Raw genomic sequence first — 9,553 nt, 5'->3', positions numbered from 1 at the left:
AGTAGTGCTGGAGCTCACACACACTTTCTCAGGAACACAGAGAGAGAGAACCGGAGCGACGAGACGCCGTTACCGAATAAAATGTGGGACGAACAACTGGTGATATCTTCTTCTTCTCTTGTTTTTGGCGGATTGCAAACAACTTAAAAAGGTGCATACCGCCACCTACTGTACATGAGTATGAATCATCATTCCAACTCTTTAACCTATGATCTAAACAAAATTAAATTGAAATAAATCAATCAATCAATAAAACCATGAAATAAATAAAACAAAAATACAAATCTATGTTCTTTCCTGACCTAATGTTAAATTATTTTTCCTACCCCAGTTTCACTCAATAATTTAAACTGGTAGCTCTTACTCCCTCTCCTTTTGTTCCCAAAACACCAACCACACTCCATTCCCCCTCTGCCTCTAAAACTTTAGCCTTTAATTGTTCTCTTTCCGCTTTATAGATGTCACAATGTAACAAGATATGTTCTACATCATCTTTTACTGCACAGTTCCCACACTTGTTACTGTCACTTTTCCCCATGATATACAGCGTACTATTCAAAGCTGTGTGATTTATTCTGAGTCTAGCCATCATGATTTCCTCCCTTCTGTTTCTTTCTTTATGAATATTAATTGTAATTGTACTTTGTGATAGTCCTTTCTGGTCTTTCTCCCACCTTTTCTGCCAGATCTCCATCCCTTTTTTCTTAATGATTGCTTTTCCTTCTCCAAGTTGAACTGGTAATGTTATTTGCTTTTGTAGTGCACTTTTTGTAGTGCACTTTTTGCTAATTTATCAGCACACTCGTTCCCTTCCCTCATGTGCAGGCACCCAGCAGAACTGAAGATCTATACCGCCTATGTGCAGTCTTAACAGGCTATGATTCAGTTCTATGAGAATGTCTTCTCTGGCAGTTGTTGTTGATTGTATGCTTTGTAATATGGAAAATGAATCTGTACATATAACCACCCTATCTGGTCTGACCTCTTCAACCCACTGCAATCCTATTATTACAGCCAGCATGTCTGCTGTTTACACTGATAATTGATCAGAGGCTCTATTTAAAATAGATATTTTAAAGTCTGGGATGTATATGCCAACTCCAACACACTCTTCCTTGTTCTTAGAACCATCTGTATAAATGTGTAGGAAATTGTAGTACTTTTCGTTCAGATACATACTTGTTTTAATTCCCACTTCATTTATTTGCCACTCCTTTTTCCTTTCTACAATACTCATATCTATTTTAGCTTCTGGGGAAAGCCATGGGAGAACACTGCTAAATGGGGTTGCTTTGGCAAACGTGATATTCTCCACTCCATATGCCCTCGTTCTCTCCTTACTCGTCCAGCCAAACCCACGTCCCTGGAATTTTGCATATTCCAAGCAATCCTGTAATATTCTATTTGAAATATTTTCTTCTCCACTTCCTTGTAGTCTGACACAGTATGACAGAGCAAGTTTCTCTCTTCTGATCTCCAGAGGTGTCTCTCCTGCTTCTATCAGAACTGCATTGATAGGGGATGACTTTATCGCTCCAATACATAGCCTCAATGCTTTATATTGTATACTATCAATTTTTAAAAGCGATGTTTTTGCTGCTGCTCCATAGACTATACAACCATAGTCTATTGTGGACCTCATAATTGATCTGTAAATGTCTATTAATGCTTGTTTGTCTGCGCCCCAGTTGCATCCAGCTACAGCTCGCAATACATTTAATACTTTTTAGCATTTTGTTTCCATTTGATAAATATGCATTTTTGCACAGTCCTAGGTATTTGAACTCATTCACCTTTGTCATTGGACGATCATATAGTGTTAGCTGTTGGCCATCAATCTTGCGTTTGTCTGTAAATACCATGTAGCATGACTTGCTTTCTGACATTTTGAATCCCCAGTTATATGACCACCTACCATTTTCTATTTCAAAATAATTGGAAATATCTGCTCCAACATTTACTCTAAATGTCCTGTCTGTTAAAAAGGTCCTACCCAATTGTGCATTCTCCCTCCAATACCCATTCTACTCAATTTGATCAGTTTGATCAATTTGATCTACCACATAGAGTCATACACCTTTTCAATGTCAAAGTACACTATTGCCATTATCTCTTTCATTTTCAATGTTTTTTCCACATCGTTACTCACTCTTACTAATGCATCTATTGTGGACCGCCCTTTACGAAATCCGCTCTGAAAACTACTCAGCAGCCCTTTCTGTTCCAGTACATGTGAGAGCCTACGGACGATGATCTTTTCCATCCATTTACATAGGTGTGATGTAAGAGCTATTGGTCCATAGTTACTAAGGTTAGCTGTACTGTATCTTTCCCTGGCTTATTGAATGGTAGCACGATTCACACACTTGGCATATCTCCTTCTCTCCAGATTTGATTGAAAAGACTCAGCACCATTTTCATAGTTTCCATAGGTAACTTTCTAAACATAGCATAACATAGCTGGTCTTGTCATGGGACTGTATATCCTGTACCCGTGGCGGCTGGTGGAAAATATTTTTGGTGGGGCTGTATAGTGAGTAAAACAATTTTTTTTGGGAGAAATTACTCCTTAAATTAGGACTTCTGGTGATGTAATGGCACGTTTCCAGTGCAGCGTGGAGCTCGCTTTAATGCTGCGTTCAGACCGGACGCGATGCGAATATTCGCTTCGCTCTAAACGCTCCTATCGCATCGCTCTAGTCGCTCGAGTTTCACCGCGGCTGCCAGCCGTGTTTACTCGTATCATTCAAACAAGACGAGCTCGGGAGCTACAACTACAACAAAATGAACATATTTTACTTTGATTAAATTGTAATACACGTTTCTAAATGATGCCGACGTAACAACATACTGATACCGGTTAGTAAAAACCATGAATTAATGCTTTGACAAGTCTGCAGACAGACGGCAGGCGAAAAACCTTTTAGAATGCTTGTTTTCTGAATGGAGATTGGGTCGACCAGGCTAAGCCAGTGGCGTCGCCAGGGTATGGCTGGGGTAGGCTACAGCCATACCAAGAAATGGCTTAGCCCTACCTTAGCCGACTATGAAAAATGATGTTAAAGTAAGCATGTTGAGAACATGGATTGCGAAAATCTACCGGTCGTGTCTACAACACACAAACTGATCCTGCTGTAACAACAAGTGCACGTTACTGACGCAATATGGTTGAGACCATTCGGGCTTATGCTAGAGGGGTGCAAGGAATAGTCTAAGTAGTGGGGGAGTTTTATAAACTAAAGGTGTGGAAATCAGCGCGGCCGCGGTCAGATCAAAATGCCTCCGAATGCAATTTGAATAGTCCGACAGCCAATCAGAGCAACGCAACGTTGGGTCTGCTGCGTCATGCATTACTGATACGTCACGTTCACAGTGAAAAGTCCCGAAACTCGCGCAGAGTAAATTGCAGACAGCAGCGGAACTTCTAGGATTAATTGTATATTTCGGATTCATTTCATTTAATTTCAAACCTTTATTTATACAGATAAATCCCATTGAGATCATTGATCTCTTTTCCAAGGGAGACCTGTTCAAGTAGTTCCACATGAAACATAAAAGCATAAACAGAACAACAAAAGGACATCATCCAGCATCATTTACATAATTATCCACATAAACAGGTACCAATAGCTTCTGATTGAGTAGCATCCAACCGAGCTTTAAAAACATTTAGTGGCACCAGATTGTTCAGTTTCCATTTAATTTGCAGACTATTCCAAGACAGAGGAGCTGCGCATCTAAAAGCTGTCTTCCCTAAGACAGTCCTAGCAGTTGGCACATTACATCACAGTATCATCCGCATACAAATGTAAAGTAGCTTCATCCACATTATCACCTACGCTGTTAATATATATGGAGAATAAAAGTGGTCCTAAAACAGAACCTTGTGGTACACCATTAGAAATGTTTAACCACTCAGAAGACAGTCCATCAAAATGAACACATTGGGACCTTTCAGAGAGGTAGTTTACAAACCACCCACTGCAAGGCTGGATAGGCCAATACTGAGTAGCCTCTGCTTTAAGATGCGATGATCAACGGTGTCAAATGCTTTGGAAAGGTCAATAAACAGAGCTGCACAACTCTGCTTATTATCTAAAATACTAGTAATGTCATTCACCACTTTCATTGTGGCAGTGATGGCGCTGTGTTTCTTTCTGAATCCTGACTGATGTTTAGACAGGATGTCATTTGTACATAAAAACTCCTTTACCTGTTGACTCACTAGGCGTTCAAGAACCTTAGCCAGAACTGACAATTTAGAGATTGGCCTATAGTTATTTAAAATAGTTGCCTCCCCTCCTTTCAGTAAAGGCAAGACATAAGCAGACTTCCATACTTTTGGAATTGTGTTCGTGCTGAGGGAGAGGTTAAAAAGAGAAGTAAGAGGTGGAGCAATAAAGTCTGCAGCTATCTTTAAAAAGAAAGGTTCTAAGTTGTCCGGGCCAGCCGGTTTCCTAGGATCTGGCTTAGATAAGGCTTCATGAACAACATCAACAGTAAAAGGGGTAAAACTGAAAGGGTTTTCCAGACCACGTTTTTCAGAGTCACAGACTGTGGTGTTTACAGAAGCAGAGTTAGTGACCGAATCAAATAGAGAACCACAGGACACAAAATGCTCATTAAAGCAATTGAGCATAGTGGCCCTGTCCGATATAGAGCCAGATGCTGTGGTAATGCACGGAGGTAGCTCATTACGGATCTCACCGGTTGATATCGATTTTATTGCTTTCCAACATTTCCTAGGATTATTTAGGTTTTCTGTGGTAACTGACAAATAGTACTTCGACTTTGCACTTTTGACATTTGAAGTGAAGCTATTTCTTAGCTGCCTAAAACGCAGCCACTCTACCTCTGAGCCTGATTTCCTAGCCTTTGCCCAGGCCTTGTTTCTCTCATGAAGGAGACTGGACAGCTCAGCAGAAAACCAAGGATTGTCTCGTCCCTTCACTCTAAATGTACGCAGGGGTGCATGTCTATCAATGATCTCCATACAACCAAGATAAAAATAAGACCATGCGGTTTCTACATCAGCACACAGATCGATTTTACCCCAATCAAAATCAAACAGATCATGCACAAAACCGTGCTCCACAAAATGCTTTTTGTCTCTTACTGATAATGCGAGGTTTACCCTTTAGGACTTTTGTGTCCCTAATTGTGGCTACAACACAGTGATCACTCAGATCATTTGCAAATACTCCCACAGATGAGTATTTATGGGGAACATTAGTTAAAATGAGATCAATTAGGGAGGATTTATTAGGGGACTTAATATTTGGGCGAGTAGGACTGTCCACAATCTGAGTAACATTCAAAGAGATACAAAGGTTTTTAAAATCCTCTGACACTGCAGTTAACCAGTCCCAGTTAAAATCTCCAAGTAGCACTATTTCCTTGTAGTCTAGTTGTGATAAAAGATATGCTCGTGAAGACAAGGAGTCTTTGACAGCTGAGGGGGGTCTGTAGCGGCCCACCACCATGACCTGTTGACCCTTTGCCACTTCTATATTTATGGCTAAAAATTCAAATTGCTTACTGATCGATTTGGAAACTAATGTGGTTACACTGAACTTATTCTTAACATAAATTGCAACGCCACCACCTTATAGGCCGGTCGGTACGATACACATTAAAACCATTTAAGGCAATGTCAGAGGCCAAAATAGACGGATGGATAGATTTGTTCTTAAACGCCCTCGCATTGAGGTACAAGTCGAACAGGTGCCAGAGTCACACGACCCACCTGAAGAGTGAATAGTGAGTTTTGAATATATTTTGTAATAGTAATTTGAAAAAGTTTTTTGTATGACAATAGAGACACAGGCCACCTGTTGTGTGCTGTGTCAGTCTCTCTCTGTTTACCTGTGTGTCTCTCTCTCTCTGTCTCTCTCTCTCTCTCTCTCTCTCTCTCTCTCCCTCTCTCTCTCCCTCACTCTCCCTCACTCTCTCCCTCTCCGTGTCAATTCTATATGTCAACTTTTCTTGTTTCTGCCGCTGCGTAGCATGTTGTAACAACGTGGAACTAGCAGAATAGGCTATTGTATTGTTTAACTCACACCTGTTGTTCTCGATGTAATTTAGCTGATAAAAGGAGACTAATAAAAGCCTCATGCTTGGCCTTTACTGTCAAGGGGTGCGATATAGCGTGTATGTAATACATTACAAATACTGACTTGAGCCCCACCACTGTATGTGTCACAAACGAGCTGAGGACCAAAGTGCAGAACACGGGAAACCAGGGATAGTCGGTAATCAGCTTTATTGATGGCAATAGGCTGGTAGGAGACAAAACGGCAGATAGTAGGCAAAGGGCTGGTCGGGGACAGGCGAGGGTTCCAGGAGAAAGCAGGACGGGAGTCGCAGGTACAGCACGGGTCAGGGAGCAGGCGAGGCAGGCTGGTCAGGGACAGGCAGGGTCGAAACCGGGAGAGCAATCTGAAGGGTAATGCGGGAAAGACTGGCATGCTGCAAAGTACGATCTGGCACTGAGGTGAAAGTGAAGTGGGCCTAAATACTAATGGAGCTGATGGGTGCAACAGAGTGAGAGAGAGACAGGGTGTGACTACCAGGTGACTAAGGAAAGTTAATGCAGAAAATAGGTGAGTGAGAAAGCAAACTGTGACAGAACCCCCCCCTTAATGGACGGCTCCTGACGTCTAAGAACATTTCTAGGAGAAAAAGAGAAAAAAAAAAAGAAAAACTATATATATATATATATATATATATATATCTAAGAAGAATAGACAAAAACCCTACAGACAAAGGGTGGAAGGTGGAGGTATGGGGAAAGGCTAATACTCATCTGAGAATGCTCTCTCGGTTTCTCCCTCCTGGAAATCCTCGTCCTCCTCGACTGACGACGCTTCCCCCTCCCCCTCGACGAAGCCTCTGGTCTGTAGCGGACGAATGCCCCCTGGCTTAACGCCTGGTTGAGCGTGGGTCCTAGAAGGCTGCTCCGGGTAACGCAGGTGGAAGTCTCGGATGAGTTGAGGGTTGAGGATATGGCGAGCAGGAATCCACTGCCTTTCCTCGGGACCATAGCCCTCCCAGTCCACCAAATATTGAACCCCTCTTCCTCTGCGACAGGAACGGAGTAGACGACGAAGGGTGTAGGTAGGACCCCCATCGATCATCCTAGGGGGTGGTGGTGGAGGGGCGGCGGGAATCATAGGACTCTCCCGGACAGGTTTAATCCTGGAAACGTGGAAGGTGGGATGGATCTTCATGTTCCGGGGCAAACTCAGTCGAACTGCTGCAGGGTTAATGACCTTGACAATCTCGAAGGGTCCAATAAACCTGGGTGCTAACTTTTTAGACTCCACCCGAAGGGGAATGTTCTGAGTGGAAAGCCACACACTCTGACCTACCTGGTACACAGGTGCCTTGGTGCGTCGGCGGTTCGCTGATGTGGCGTACCGGTTAGCAGACTGAAGCAGAGTTGTTCGAGCCTGCCTCCAAGTCCTCCGACAACGTCTGATGAAAGCCTGGACAGACGGGCAGGTAACCTCCTTCTCCAATGCAGAGAACAATGGGGGTTGAAAACCGTATGCACACTGAAAAGGGGAAAGACCAGTAGCAGAACTGATGAGGGTGTTGTGGGCATACTCCACCCACAGGAGTTGTTTTGACCAGGTTGTGGGATGATCGGAAGCCATGCAGCGGAGAGTGGTCTCCATCTCCTGATTCTTCCGTTCGGTCTGGCCATTGGCCTGTGGGTGGAACCCGGAGGTGAGACTGACCGTCGCCCCGATCAGTTCACAAAACTCCCTCCAAAACACAGAGGTGAACTGGGGCCCCCGGTCAGAAACCACATCAGTCGCCAGTCCGTGAATGCGAAAAACGTGGATAAGAATCAGTTCTGCCGTCTCCTTAGCTGACGGGATCTTAGGCAGGGGTACGAAATGAGCCATCTTACTAAACCGATCTACCACCGTCAAGATGGCAGTATGTCCGTGGGACGGTGGTAGACCAGTCACAAAGTCCAATGAAATATGTGACCAAGGGCGACGTGGGACCGGTAATGGATGAAGGAGTCCCGCTGGCGCTTGATGAGATGGTTTGTGCCGATTGCACACAGGACAGGCGTTCACAAACTCCCGAGTGTCAGCCTCCAGCGTGGCCCACCAGAACCGTTCTAGAACCCTCCCCTTGGTACGTTGAATTCCAGGGTGGCAGGAAAGTCTGGAGGCACAAACAAACGGTTGAGAGGACAAGAACTCGGACCGGGTTGGTCCACCAAAGCGGTCTTAACCCTCTCCTCAATCTCCCACGTGAGGACGCCGATCACCCGAGGAGCAGGGAGAATAGTGTCCGGAATACCCCAGTTGTCTCCCCCCCTCTCGAACTGCCGGGACAAAGCGTCGGCCTTAACGTTGCGGGAGCCCGGGTGGTAGGAGAGGAAAAAATTAAACCGGGTAAAAAATAACGACCACCTGGCTTGTCGGGGATTCAGTCTTTGGGCCGACCTGATGTATTCCAGGTTCTTATGGTCGGTCCAAACCTGAAATGGTTGTTCTGTCCCCTCAAGCCAGTGTCGCCACTCCTCCAACGCCAACTTGACTGCTAGAAGCTCCCGATTCCCCACGTCATAGTTCCTCTCCGCCGGACTCAATCTCCTCGAAAAGAAAGCACAGGGATGGAGCCTCTGGTTCTCCCCAGAACGTTGCGACAGGATGGCCCCCACCCCAACGTCAGAAGCATCCACCTCCACCACCAACTGACCAGCAGGATCTGGTACCTGCAGGATAGGAGCCGATGTAAACCGGCCCTTGAGGTCCTGAAAAGCCTCCTCGGCTGCAGGGGACCATCGGAACGTCACCTTGGACGAGGTCAGGGCGGTGAGCGGGGCGGCCACGGTGCTGTAGCCACGGATGAACCGTCTGTAAAAGTTGGCGAATCCCAGGAAACGCTGCAGCTCCTTCCGGGAATCAGGAACCCGCCACGAAGTAACCGCAGAAACCTTAGAAGGATCCATCTCCACACTTCCTTGACCCACGATGTAGCCGAGAAAGGCGACCGAGGAAGTGTGAAACTCGCACTTCTCCGTCTTGACGAACAGCGAGTTCTCCAGAAGTCTCTGGAGGACCGTCTGGACATGATGGACGTGTTCCTTGAGGTTCCTTGAAAAGATCAAAATGTCATCCAGATAAACAAAAACATAACGATCCAACATGTCCCGGAGTACGTCGTTCACCAATGCTTGGAAAACTGCAGGGGCATTGGTAAGTCCAAATGGCATCACCAGGTACTCGTAATGTCCTGAAGAGGTGTTGAAGGCGGTCTTCCATTCGTCCCCCTCACGGATTCGTACCAGGTGATACGCGTTTCGTAGATCCAGCTTAGTGAAGATTGTAGCCCCCTGTAGTAACTCGAATGCTGACGAGATGAGTGGCAAGGGATAACGATTCTTCACCGTGACGTCGTTCAGGCCCTGATAGTCAATGCAGGGTCTCAGGGTCTTGTCCTTCTTCGCCACAAAAAGAAAACCTGCTCCTGCGGGTGATGTGGAAGGACGAATAATTCCTGCAGCCAGAGAGTCATTGATGTTAGT

The sequence above is a fragment of the Pseudochaenichthys georgianus genome, chromosome 5 (genome assembly GCF_902827115.2).
Source record: "Pseudochaenichthys georgianus chromosome 5, fPseGeo1.2, whole genome shotgun sequence".
Classification (NCBI taxonomy): domain Eukaryota; kingdom Metazoa; phylum Chordata; class Actinopteri; order Perciformes; family Channichthyidae; genus Pseudochaenichthys; species Pseudochaenichthys georgianus.
The sequence above is the reverse complement of the archived record's forward strand: the minus strand, read 5'-3'. Positions refer to the sequence as shown.